The 6,000-nt window shown below is 39.0% G+C and overlaps 1 long non-coding RNA gene across 1 annotated transcript in view; it reads right to left on the bottom strand.

Moving 5' to 3' along the window:
- Positions 1-558: 558 nt before the first annotated feature.
- LOC123794974 (uncharacterized) overlaps positions 559-6,000 on the bottom strand; it is a 75,009-nt gene continuing 69,567 nt past the window's right edge. Inside the window, exon 4 of the long non-coding RNA XR_006780289.2 lies at positions 559-947. This is a non-coding gene — a long non-coding RNA (uncharacterized LOC123794974). The remainder of the gene's footprint in view (positions 948-6,000) is intronic.

Genomic DNA, 6,000 nt, shown 5'->3' with positions numbered 1-6,000 from the left:
TAGCTCAGTCGGTTAGTTGACCAATACTTGATTTTGGCTCAGGTCATGATCTCAGGGTCGTGAGATTGAGCCCTGCATGTGGCTCTGCGCTGGGCATGGAATCTGCTTGAGATTCTCTCTCTCTCCCTCTCCCTCTGCTCCTCCCCACCCCGCACAGGTGCCCTCTCTCTCATAAATAAATAAATAAATAAATAAATAAATAAATAAATAAATAAATAAAATATTAAAAAAAATAAAGCCTGTAGGTTTCATCAACATACATGAACACTAGCTACTTGAAAGCTGTCGGTCATCTTTCTTCTGGAATATTTGGTGAAGAGATGCTTGGTTAGAGAAAGCCAAATGAAGTTACTAGATCAGGGGCACCTGGGTGGCTCAGCTGTTAAGCATCTGCCTTCGGCTAGGGTCATGATCCCAGGGTCCTGGGATTGAGCCATGCATCGTGCTCCCTGCTCAGCGGAAGCCAACCTATCCCTCTCACACTCCCCTTGCTTGTGTTCCCTCTCTCGCTGTCTCTCTCTGTCAAATAAATAAATAAAATTAAAAAAAAAAGTTACTAGATCAGGCTCTGATAGATTAAAGGAGAATGTCAATGACTCCAAAGCCTGCAATATGATTTTAAGCCATTTTACTGGTTAATTCCTATGATTCCTTTTGCAGTCAACCATTTTTCTGCATTTTTTTCTCCCACTACACAGATTTCCAAAACTAAAGTCTCTGAGGTAAGAGAAAAGTACAACGTGGGGCCTTCATGACTGTGGCCTGTGAGAGAGGAAGGTTGGCATACGAGGCACTTACCGAGATGAGAAAGAAGTCACCAGGTAGAAAGAGGTTGCCTAGAATTAGAAATCTCTTCTTTCCTGCCCATTCCTCAGCTGCAGTTCATTCCTTTATCTATTATCTTCTTCCCTCCCTTTTTTCTCCTCTTCTTCCTCCTTCTTCAGTCTCTGAAACACAGAAAAAACAGTTTAAAAAAACCATGCCATGCAGTTAAAAGAAAGATACTACAATGCATCTATTATGGTGTTTGCAGTCTGTTCCATTCCCCTACCACCTACAGTCCCCCATGCATGCCCCCATTTACTAAAGAAAAGCCCTTCTTTGCAGCGCGGCTCTTTCTCCCCCCGCATTCACATCACCACTGCTCCCAGGGAGGATAAGAGCTACCTAGAGGTCGCTAGATTTTGCATGTGAAGATGAGGGCAATTGTTTTTAGAAAGAAGAAAAAAAAAGTGCAGGATTCAAGGAGATAAAAAAGACCTTAGAAGGCAATGAGAGGCCATGGAAGTGAAGAGCCCCATCTGCCTAAACTCGACAGTCAATTTGAGGTTGAGTGCAAGGGGTATGGTGGGGATTTAGGGGTATGGGAGATATACAGGCTGTATGGGCACTGGGACATTGTCCACTGCAGAAGCATGTCTGCCACATAGGAGACATTTAATAAATAATATTCAATTAACTAAGAACAAGAGAAATGCAGACAAAAATTTTGTAAGTACAGAGTAACAAATTAGATTACCTCGTATATTTTTTTTCTTTTTTTTAATTTTAATTTTTTATCCAAATTCAATTTAGTTAACATATACTGCATTATTAGATTCAGGGGTAGAATTTCGTGATTCATCACTTGCGTATAACATCCAGCGCTCATTATACCAAGTTCCCTCCTTAATGCCCACCCAATTACCCCACCCTCTCACTTACTTCCCCTCCAGCAACCCCCAGTTTGTTCCGTATAGTTAAGTCTCTTATGGTTTGCCTCTCTCTCTGTTCTTACCTTATTGTATTTTTCCTTCCCTGCCCTATGTTCATCTGTTTTATTTCTTAAATTCTATATATGAGTGAAATCGTATGGTATTTGTCTTTCTCTGACTGACTTACTTAGCATAATACCTTCTAGTTCCATTCACGTTACTGCAAATGGCAAGATTTTATTCTCTTTATGGCTGAGTAATATTCCAGTGTATATGTATAGCACATCTTCTTTATTCATTCATCAGTAAATGGACATCTGGGCTCTTTCCATAGTTTGGCTATTGTGGGCATTGCTGCTATAAACACTGGTGTGCATATGCTCCTTTGAATCACTATTTTTGTATTCTTTGGGTAAATCTTAGTAGTGCGATTGCTGGATCATATGGTAGTTCTACTTTTAAATTTTTGAAGAACCTCCATACTGTTTTCCAGAGTGGCTGCACCAGTTTGCATTCCCACCAACAGTGTAGGAGGGCTCCCCTTTCTCCACATCCTCACAAACATTTGTTCTTTCCTGACTTCTTCATTTTAGCCATTCTGACCGGTGTGAGGTGGTATCTCATTGTGGTTGGATTTGTATCTCTCTGATGCCAAGAGATGTTGAGCATTTTTTCATGTGTGTGTTAGCCATTTGTATGTCTTTTTTGAAGAAATGTTTGTTCATTTTATATTTTCCAAGAGTCTTCAATAAAGATTTGAATTGCTGTTGCTTACTTTTGTTTGATGGATTAGAGTTCTATCTGTGAGTCTCCCTGCCCTGGCTTTTATTCCAGTTACACACACACCTTGTCATCCACAGTGTGGAGAATTGATGTCATTTAGCAAACTGCAGAGCTAGGGTTAGAACTAGGTTTGGCTGTTGTGGATGAGCATTTCAGTGACAGGATAAATTTGCTTTTTACATGTAAGGATGTCTCCACAAGAAAACCACAGAATTCATACCACTTTAATATATTGTTTTAGAGGGGAAATAGTGACAAATGCTTTATTCTTACAAGCGAAGCAGTAGGATGAAGGTAAATGTGTGAGACGTTCTTATACTTTCAAAAATAGTGTTTGAACATCTGCTGGGTGCCAGGCATTATGCTAGGTGCAATGTAGAGTAAGGAAATATGGTTGAGGCCTAAGAAAATCAGAAATTCTGATTTAGATAGTGGTATGATAAATGCACTTCTCATGTTATGAAAATGGAAGTAAAAAATTTTATGGAGAGGTCCTCTTATAAAATTAGTATAGAACCTTCTATTTAGTAATCTCATCGAGATCTCACAGTATGGGGACCAGGAGACCTTCCTTCTGGGAATGCTTTTTTCTTTTTTGGAAACTTCTCTCTCCCTAACTCCACACATGTGGAAGTTCTAATGAGGGCTGCGTGTGATAGAACCCCATTTTGAGGGGACACACTTGCTGAGTCTGAAGGTCGGCATGTGACCCAAACCAGGCAGGGATGCAGCTGGAGGCTTTATTTCCTACCAAGTAGAGGAAGTTTGCCTTAAAGAAATTTTTTTGTATTTTTTTTTTAGCACATCCATTACCTTCAACTTACTCTTTTTTAAAAATTATTATTTCTTGATGAGAATATTTAAGTTCTACTCTCTTAGCAAACTTCAGTTATACAGTCTAGCATTGTCAACTACAGTCACCATGTCTTACATTATATCCTCAGAGCCTATTCATCTTAAAACTGAAAGTTTGTACCTTTTTGCTAGTTTCTCTATTTTCCCCCTCTCCCCAGTCCCTGGCAATCACTTTCCTACTCTCTGTTTCTATGAGTTTGACTTTCTTTTTTTAGGTTCCACATATAAATGATACCTTACAGTATCTATACTTCTCTGTTGGTTATTTCACGTAGCATAATGCCCTCCTGGAGGGCATTTTATCCATGTTGTTGCAAAAGACGGAATTTCCTTTTTTTTTTTAGTTGAATAATATTCCACTGTACACATATACCACATTTTCTTGACCCATTCATCCAAAGACACTTAGGTTGTTTTCCTACTTGGCTACGGTGAATAATGCTGCAATGAAAACTGGAATCCAGATATCTCTTTAAGACAATGGTTTTGTTTCATTTGGATATATATCCAGGAACGAGATTGCTAGATCATACGGTAGTTCTACTTTTATTTATTTATTTATTTAATGTTTTTTTTATTACATTATGTTAGTCACCATACAGTACATCCCTGGTTCCTGATGCAAGGTTCGATGATTCATTAGTTGCGTATAACACCCAGTGCACCATGCAATATGTGCCTTCCTTACTACCCATGACCAGTCTATCCCATTCCCCCACCCCCCTCCCCTCTGAAGCCCTCAGTTTGTTTCCTATGATTAAGAGTCTCCTGTGGTTTGTCTTCCTCTCTGGTTTCATCTTCCTTTATTTTTTCTTCCCTTCCCCTATGATCTTCTGTTTTGTTTCTTAAATTCCACATATCAGTGAGTTCATACAATTGTCTTTCTCAGACTGACTTATTTTGCTACCATAATACCCTCTAGTTCCATTCACGTCATTGCAAATGGTAAATATACATATATATATAGCACATCTTTTTCAATTCATCTGTTGATGAGCATCTGGGCTCTTTCCATAGTTTGGCTATTGTGGACATTGCTGCTATAAACATTAGAGTGCAGGTGCCCCTTTGGATCACTACATTTGTATCTTTGGGGTAAATACCCAGGAGTGCAATTGCTGGGTCATAGGATAGCTCTACTTTCAACCTTTTGAGGAACCTACCATCCCTTCCACAGTGACTGCACCAGCTTGCATTCCCACCAACAGTATAAGAGGGTTTCCCTTTCTCTGCATCCTCCCCAACTCCTGTTGTTTCTTGTGTTGTTAATTTTCTTCTTGTGATTGAGTTCAAGTTTCAAAGCACTGTGGTCTGAAAACATGCAGGGAATAATCCCAATCTTTTCATACCAGTTGAGACATGATTTGTGACCCAGTATGTGATCTATACTGGAGAATGTTCCATGTGAACTTGAGAATAATGTGTATTCCATTGCTTTAGGATTGAATGTTCTGACTGTATCTGTGAAGTACATCAAATACATTTGGTCCAGTGTGTCATTCAAAGCCCTTATTTCCTTGTTGATCTTCTGCTTGAATGACTTGTCCATTGCAGTGAGGGGGGTGTTAAAGTCCCCTACTATTATTGTATTATTATCGATGAGTTTCTTTGATTTTGTTTTTAGTTGGCTTATATAACTGGCTGCTCCTATGTTAGGTGCATAAATATTTACAATTGTTAGATCTTCTTGTTGGATAGACCCTCTAATTATGATATAGTGTCCTTCCTCATCTGTTATTACAATCTTTGGTTTAAAATCTAATTTGTCTGATATAAGGATTGCCACCTCAGCTTTCTTCTGATGTCCATTAGCATGATAAATGGTTTTCCACCCCTTCACTTTAAATCTGGAGGTGTCTTTGGGTCCAAAATGAGTCTCTTGCAGACAGCATATTGATGGGTCTTGCTTTTTTACCTGATTTGATACCCTGTGTCTTTTGATTAGGGCATTTAGCCCATTTACATTCAGAGTAATTATTGAAAGATATGAATTTAGTGCCCTTGTATTACCTATAAAGTGACTGTTACTGTATGTATTCTGTGTTCCTTTTTGGTCTGTGTTACTTTTGGGCCCTCTCTTTGCTTAGAGGATCTCTTTTAATATTTTTTGCAGATATGGTTTGGTGATCACAAATTCCTTTAGTTTCTGTTTCTCCTGGAAGCTTTTTATCACTCCTATTTTGAATGACATCTAGCTGGATAAAGTATTCTTGGCTGCATATTTTTCTCATTTAGCACCCTGAATAAATCATGCCAGTCCTTTCTGGCCTGCTGGGTCTCTGTGGATAGGTCTGCTGCCAGTCTAATGTTTCTACCCTTGTAGGTTACAGATCTCTTGTCCTGAGCTGTTTTCAGGATTTTTCTCTTTGTCTCTGAGATTTGTAAGTTTCACTATAGTATGTTGGGGTGTTGACATATTATTATTGATTTTGAGGGGGGTTTCTCTGTGCCTCCTGGATTTTGATGCCTGTTTCCCTCCCCGTATTAGGGAAGTTCTCCACTATAATTTGCTCCAATATACCTTCTGCCCCTCTCTCTCTTTCTTCTTCTTCTGGGATCCCAGCTATTCTAATATTGTTTCACTTTATGGTATCATTTATCTCTCCAATTCTCCCCTCATGATCTAGTAGTTGTTTATCTCTCTTTTTCTCGGCTTCTTCATTCTCCA

The sequence above is a fragment of the Ursus americanus genome, chromosome 12 (assembly GCF_024610735.1).
Source record: "Ursus americanus isolate L20-20 chromosome 12, mUrsAme1.1.p, whole genome shotgun sequence".
NCBI lineage: Eukaryota > Metazoa > Chordata > Mammalia > Carnivora > Ursidae > Ursus > Ursus americanus.
The sequence above is the reverse complement of the archived record's forward strand: the minus strand, read 5'-3'. Positions and strand labels throughout refer to the sequence as shown.